An 8,135-nucleotide genomic window follows, 5' to 3' on the forward strand; every position below is an offset into this window, starting at 1 on the left:
CAAGACATTATATTTGTAGCAAGACAGAAATATGTATACAGAATGTTAAATTGACAACTGTCTACTGCCAAAGCCCACCGATCCAAAATATAGAAATACTGGACTTCCACCACAGACCCCCCTTGAAACTATCTATTTCACTAAACTCGCCCTGCTCCGTCCCACCCCAATTCCCCACCGCTGACCCTAGACTCGCATTGTGTTGTACACTGGAGCTATTGCTGTCATGCGGGTATAGGATGGTTCGACATCATCACATTCTGGATCCATGATGACGACGGTTGCGCTGACAGTGGGTTTTTTGTTGGACGTCGTAGTGGGACAGGTGGACCAGGCAGTCATCAGGGTCGGAATACACTGTATGCAACAACAAACAGAAATTAGGATGACTATAAAGGTGACAAATATAATCAGGTTAGGAGAGGTGCGACTTTCACTATTTCAGGTAAACACTGCATAACTTGTATAGAACCCCACCTTCTTGACGTTACCTCGATTCATCAACAAGAGTGCAAAATCAGGACTATCTAATAACTGATCAACATGACTGAACCCCTGTCTTATTAGTAAGTGCATTATCATATATATTAGTCTGGAAGGAAAGAGCTACAAGCTGATTATTCCCACTTCCCTTTTCCAGAGGCGGCAAGGTAACAGGACCAGGGGCATTGTAACACCGGCATGTTGCGTGGACATAAGCAGAGTGCACTGCAGATAAAATAAAGCAAAATCTTAGCGAAAACCTATCACAGTGTTCTAAATACACAATGTTTCAAAACTTATTTTTCTATATTTTTCCCTTCTCCTGTTAGGTACCTAACTGAGGAAAACAGACTAAGGTTAGCTCTTTTTATTTAGTGCGGTCAGCTTCTTAATGGCAACTGCGTTTTTACCTGTGGGTCACGTTTTGTCTGGAATGTAGGTACAAGTTTCCCCCATATCATCTTACAGACACTCCCTTTTTTGGCTAAAATCGTACCTAGTGCCATTCTATTTTGAAAAGTCATAGTCGAGGTAGGTCCTATTGGTCGACTAGTCCCTATAAGGCGTCTCTAGTATAATTTATAAACCGCTGTTAATTGTAATAAACATAATTAATCCAGTCAACATTTATTTACCCTAATGATCGGGAAAATGGACTCGAATGTAGTTTTAACTTGGTCTCTAATTTTTAAAACTTGTCAGGTACCCCCCTTGGCTATCCTATGATGTCAATGTATACGTGTAGATCAAAACTATCACCAGGAGCCTCTCTTCTCACTCTAATGTGTTGTACTAGAAGTACATACTAGTAGTGTGCACAGGTACGCACGGCGTGGGACTCCCTAATCTTCACCCACACCATTGTCCCTCCTGGAGATAGTCCTAATGGTGAACACGTCCAGGTCGCCTCACCCTTGCGTCAGGGTTTTCCCACTGCCCGTAAGTCCCTACTCCTAAAAGGGGAGGGATCCCTACCTCACCTCAGAAGGAGGCCATGGATTCCCTGGGCTTATTTCCGGGCATCCATACCCTCTATCTGTACGAGTTAACACCCCACAGGGTGTGCCCTCGCCGGAACCTAAGGTCTTCTGCACTTTCCCTAGGCAAATGGGAAGTCCACTGACCGTCCATCTTATGAGACTGAGGCAGGCGCAGTACTGGTACATTTCTCCATTGTTCTGGTAACGTACCTGGTTGGCATTATCGGAACTGGCTCTTCATCTTTTTCAAACAAGGGAAACATTGGTCACATTAAAGGGAGAATACACGTACAGGAAATTACATACCCCACCTCTTTCTGCGAAAATCATATCCACGGCCACTCTATTTTGGAACGCCATGGATGCAGTGGGCCCTAACTGGTTAGCTAACCCTTGCAAAGCATCTCTGGTGTAGTTTACAAACCTCTGCTGATTGTAAGAGATATAATTCATCCAATCTACATTATTATTAACAGTGACAAAAGCAAATGAGGAATCAAAACCTGCTTTAACCTGATCTCTAGAATTAAATTAATCTCGCTCCCCCCTTGGCACTCCTATTACATCTATGTGTACATGTGGATCAAAGTTACCACCTGGAGCGTCAACGTCTCTCTTAGCACGATGCAGTGTTAGATTCTCACCCTCAGTGTAGGCTTCATATTGCACATTTGATTGTATCAATTTGTTCTGAAACAGGGGGCTAGTGTACAGTAGTCAAAGGTGTGTGTTAGAGAAATTGTACCACATTAAAGGATATGCAGGATCATTAGTTTTTTTTTCCACGCCAACATGTGGGTCCAAGTGGGCTTTCCTTTGAGCTCGACTGCAGTTGGGGTGGTGAGCAACATCTGGTAGGGACATTCAAACAGGGTTTCTCTCTTAAACTTTTCCACATAGACCCTGTCACCTGGTTTTAGATTGTGACACTCATCTGTAGGACCTGGGGAAAAGCAGAGACTGCAGAATGCATTACTAACAATTCCTTGGAGAGGCATATGACGAAATTAACAAGAAAATCATTCCCCAAATTCAGCTACTGTGGCATGTACCCTCCTGGGAAAAAGAACAACTAATGAAAGACACTCCATTCAAAATTTACCCATTTTCTCTATTGCCTTTTGTATCTACTTTCCCACTACTCCGTGGATGGTAGGGTGTGTGAAAAGCCTGAAATATACCCAAAACAGACATGATGTGTTGCATTATTTCACCTGTGAAGTGTGTACCTTTGTTCGACTCAATCACTTCTGGTACCCCATATCTGCAGATTACCTCATTCATGTATTTCTGTGTGGTTATCTGCTCATTTACCTTAGTATCCGGGTGGGCCTCCAACCTGAAAAAGACTCGAGCAACAACAAGCACATATTCATACTCCCCAACAGGTGTGAGCTGAATGTGGTCAAATTGGCAATCTCTGAAATGGGTAGAGTGGTCAAGGCAAGTGTTATATGGCCACCTTACTTCTGTCCGGACTCGCACAGGGCAAAGATCATGCTAACTGGACAAATGATGCAGCAGCTACAGAGAACCCAGGTGTCACCCATTCTTGTTCAGTGTCGCCGTCATCGCTGCTTTTGATTCTGTATACCAGCTGGGCCATCATGGGGAACAGGGACCTCTGTAGGCAAGTTCTGTTGATTGTTCACCATACGCCGTCCTGTGCTGTCGCTCCCGTATTTTAGCCCATCTGCTTTCTTTCCTCGTTGACTTGTAACTGTAAAGTCCTTGACATATCAAAGTCCAAAGTCTTATCAAAGTCCAAAGTCTTATCAAAGTCCAAAGGTTTTATCAAAGTCCAAAGGTTTTATCAAAGTCCAAAGTCTTATCACTGACTCATGCTGTCAGTATCTATTCTTCTTTCTTCCACGGCTTGAGGGCCGCTGCCTTTGCTGTGTTGTCGGCGAGGGTGTCATCTCTCGCTTCTCCGTTGTAGAAATCAGTGTGGATTCTCCATTGCCAGGTAGTAGTAGTAGGGTTTCCATGAGACCCTGCACCGCTGCACCATTCTTAATTGGCTGTCCTACTGAGATAACAAGCTGTCTGGCCTTCCATATTGGGCCATAATCATGAGCTATGCCAAATGCATTCCAGGAGTCAGTGTAAAAAGTTGCCGACTTACCTTCTACCACTCCACACGCCCCAGTGAGGGCCTCCGGTTCCGCTTCTTGCCCTGAGACATGCGGAGGCAGAGCTTCTGCGTTTAGGACATCTTGTTGTGTGACCTCTGCATATCTGGTTCGGAATCATCAATCCTCACCCTGATACCATCTACAAAAGAAAACTCAAAATATGCATCATTAACAGTGTGTACATCACTACAATAATGCTATTTAAAAAATAGCTGATCCGCCATACTCAAATCACCTATGCCTCCCCTCCCCCCAGGAATACCTGATTAAAAGAAGAGTAGCCGGATTCAAGGTATTACAACATTGGGAAGCTCAGAGCAATATTGGGGGAGGCATGGAAAGAGCACATTGTAGCCGGATCTAATAGGCCAGAGATAAGTGCTTGGGTTGCACTTGCATGAGTATGTTCTGGGTGTCATTTGGGGTGTGAACCACTAGGGGGTAGTCCAATACCAACTTAGAAGATTTGTCAACCATTGCCTGTACTGCTGCCACTGCAAAAGCAGATGAGGGAGCTCCTCAAGTCACTGGATCCACCCTCATGGCTGTGGTTGTCCTCCGTGCTTTTGTGTCAATACTGTCGTATAGGTGGCAGTATGAAACAAGGTCCAGAAAGGTGCGGAATTTGGCAACGGGTGTATGTACAGGTATGGCCTGCAGAACTTGGTTAGTCCTTGGAGGCCTCCAGGCCCTACAGCCTTCTGCAAGAGAAATTAACAGTGAAATTGTGGCCGGTTGGCAGTTTTTTCCAAAGCATCAGCACACAGCACCTGGTATTCCCAGGCGGTCTCCCATCCAAGTACTAACCAGGCCCGACCCTGCTTAGCTTCCGAGATCAGACGAGATTAGGCGTGTTCAGGGTGGTGTGGCCATAGGACGGGCGGTGGGGAATTCAATTTCCCTATGCCTGTCTTGTAGGTGTCCCATAATTTGTCAGGAACCGTGGAAAGCTGAGTTTGGGACAGGAGAAAAAACAAACCTTTTCTTCTGGCTATCTATGATTCTTACCCCCTCCTTGGATAAGAGACGTGTTCTTGCATCATCTAGCTCCACCCCTCTGAGTGTGGCTAATCACTTCCTTATTCCCTCATTCAATGTTTGGCAGTCCTTGGGTACACATCACAACTCAATAAAGATAAAGTCTTATGCACCACACAATTTACATTTTACAAATTACGGGTCAATCTGCCCCGTTCCTCCTGTGGATACCTGGCCTTATCCTTACCTCCTTGTTTCCTATTCCTTGGCTTCTCTACTGTAGTTTATTTATCTATTTTATATTGTCTGTGAATATACGTTACTTGTGCTGGGACTACAGGGCAAGTAGCTTCCTCTTTTTAGGTCTCTTACTCATGTGACGGCCCAGCGACAGGATTATAAGGGAGATAACGGGAGTACGTGGCTAATTTTTACTTTTACAACAATTTTTGTCAGACTTCCGGCGACCGGGCAGATGCAGTCTTAGATGCCGGGCATCTCCATCTGATTGGTAATGTACTGCAATTCTCTCTATTCACTAAGCTGGTGTCTTTGTATATTAATACAGACGCCATTGCAGCCCACCTTCACTTCCTCTTTTCTGACACTTAGAGAAATTCTAACGTCTAATGCATAAATCACATAGATTATGTTGTAACTTCTGTCACAGCGGTGACCACCTAACATTGTATGTGGTTACAATTGAATTGGGGACTAAACACCTATTGGGGACTTGGCAAACATAGACGTATTTTCTTGTGGGCACGGTGTATTGGGATTTGGTGGGCTACGCAGTCTGTATTCTTAAGAGCCCCCTCAGGATGTGAGTGGCATATAACTTTTTACATTTGTATGACGGATGTATTTGTCTGAAGGATTAGGTTACATAACAGGCCATCCGCAGTAGTTTTAACATCCAACAGTAGTTATTTATTACAGCACAGGAATTGCTCGGCTTCTATTAAGAGTTCCACTTCCTCTTTTTAAATGTAGTTAGCAGCTTTTTTTTTTTCCTTTCTAAACAATTACGGGCACAGTTGAGCAGGACTGATACTAATTCTATATTGTAGACAAACAAACTATTCCTATATAACAACTCAGCAGGATTAGCTCTACACAACAAACAAGCACACTAACTTTATATAGGTAGGACACACAGAAAGATTGCTTGATTAATCAATGATAACTTGACTCTCCACCCCTTCCAGACTTTTCTGGAGGGTGTAAGAATTAACCTCGGTACATTGTTTGCTGCCTTTCAATTTCAATCATGGCTGCCAGATTTATGATTATAGAAGTCTCCTCAGACGCCGGACACAGTATGCCCCGCCCTAGAGTCTCTAGCATTTCTGTCGCTACACAGTTTATCAATCTACCCTCAGACGGAGGGATCTACTCGTGGACATTTACACGATAAACAAATATTTGTGGACACACACAAATAGACAGAGCACCAGTACGGCTGGCTTAGTCTCACTGCCCCTCGGGATACGTGTCTGACAGCTCCCTTCTCCCGGACCCTACAAGCAGGCCTAGCAGGAGCGGAAATCCCATATCAGACTTTTCTCTGGCAGTCTCTCCCTCCCTGGACCCTACAAACGGGCCTCAGGACTGCTGAGTCTCTGCGACAGGCCACCTGAACGGCTCCCTCCTCCCTCAGGAGTGGAAACACCCCGTACAGGCCCTCCCGGGGGCAGCTATTGATGTCACCAATTTACTAGTACTCTCAAGACAACAGGCATGTAAACATTCCTTTATATCTTATGACAGGTTCTTATCGAGTGATCGAGACTTAAAGAAGTACCTGTCGATCGGGTCCAAATCATTCGGCCTTGACACAGCACATAGGCGAGCCTGAACTTAGCCACACAGGTATAGATAATTAATTTATCTCACCGTGTTCTGATGATATTTTGGGCCCACCAAGTCCAAGGTCGCATATGTCCGTGTCTTCTGTCCGAATTCTATGGAACCTGTCGATCACTCCCCGTACGGGCCACCACTGTCGTAGAATTCCTTTGCGGAATCACGGCTTACTCAATTTGGAATGTTTACAGCCCTCCATATTAATTCTGAATTGATAATGCGCATAAGAAGTTCCCACACTGACACGAGGTTCAGCATGCATAGCTTCCTCAATTCTAACTTTAATGATCGGCGTGTAGTCTATTTTAAGAGTTTAACAAATCCGCCCATCTGGGCAGGTCAAAGATTACATGCATACAACGTATTGTTTAATTATTGGATAAGCATCTTGCAATTCTTCCATCCTCCGGTCATCTGTGATTGGCCATCAGGTGGTGGATGAAATGAGTGGGTTGTCTTGGAGCCACGTGGGGTTCCTTCGATATGATTGGATGTTACATCATGAACTATAAATTGCACAAACCTCCCATGTTATTTGCATACGTTTCCAGTAAAGTCGCTGGGGAAATTTTCGCGGTAACTTGAAAGCGGAAGCTTGTCTCAGATTCGGTTCATTGTCTACTTCCTAGTTCCTTTAATCACCCATGCAACCGGACAAACAGATATATTTATATCTTGGTTGCGTGCTAAATCCCATCCAGCAGAGTTTATAAAACAGATATTTCATATAAGCGGAAGTACCTATTGCATAACTTGTAGCAAGACATTATATTTGTAGCAAGACAGAAATATGTATACAGAATGTTAAATTGACAACTGTCTACTGCCAAAGCCCACCGATCCAAAATATAGAAATACTGGACTTCCACCACACAATATTAATGTTTTCTTTGTCTGGTGCTACATTCCAAAACTATTTAATTTTTCTGTCAACAGAGCTGTATGAGTGCTTGCTTTCTGTAGAACAACTTGTAGTTTTTATTGGCATCATTTTGAGGTACAGATGTAGCAGACCTTAAAGGGGTTGTCCCGCGGCAGCAAGTGGGTCTATACACTTCTGTATGGCCATATTAATGCACTTTGTAATATACATTGTGCATTAATTATGAGCCATACAGAAGTTATAAAAAGTTTTATACTTACCTGCTCCGTTGCTGGCGTCCTCGTCTCCATGGTGCCGACTAATTTTCGGCCTCTGATGGCCAAATTAGCCGCGCTTGCGCAGTCCGGGTCTTCTGCTTTCTTCTATGGAGCCTCTCGTGCAGGATGCCGGCTCCGTGTAGCTCCGCCCCGTCACGTGCCGATTCCAGCCAATCAGGAGGCTGGAATCGGCAATGGACCGCACAGAAGAGCTGCGGTCCACGGAGGAAGAGGATCCCGGCGGCCATCTTCACCGGTAAGTATAGAAGTCACCGGAGCGCGGGGATTAAGGTAAGCGCTCCGGTAAGCTTTCTTTACGTCCCTGCATCGGGGTTGTCTCGCGCCGAACGGGGGGGGGGGGGGGGGTTGAAAAAAAAAACAACCCGTTTCGGCGCGGGACAACCCCTTTAACTTGGTTAACTGGTTATGTAAGTTTTGTGACACAGTTTGCTTATGTTTTTTATTGCTTTGCAATGAATTTTATTTGGTTAAGATAAGAAAACAATAGCTTTTTAGTTAAGATGAGATAACTTGTCATAGAAAATTATCACAT

General features: G+C 44.5%; 1 non-coding gene across 1 annotated transcript; it reads right to left on the reverse strand.

Annotated features, from left to right (window-relative positions):
• Positions 1-4,356: 4,356 nt before the first annotated feature.
• Positions 4,357-4,475, reverse strand: LOC136592535 (5S ribosomal RNA). The gene has a single exon (XR_010788101.1). It is a non-coding gene; the product is annotated as a 5S ribosomal RNA (ribosomal RNA).
• Between the last annotated feature and the right edge of the window lie 3,660 nt (positions 4,476-8,135).

Source organism: Eleutherodactylus coqui, chromosome 1 (genome assembly GCF_035609145.1).
Source record: "Eleutherodactylus coqui strain aEleCoq1 chromosome 1, aEleCoq1.hap1, whole genome shotgun sequence".
Lineage (NCBI taxonomy): Eukaryota > Metazoa > Chordata > Amphibia > Anura > Eleutherodactylidae > Eleutherodactylus > Eleutherodactylus coqui.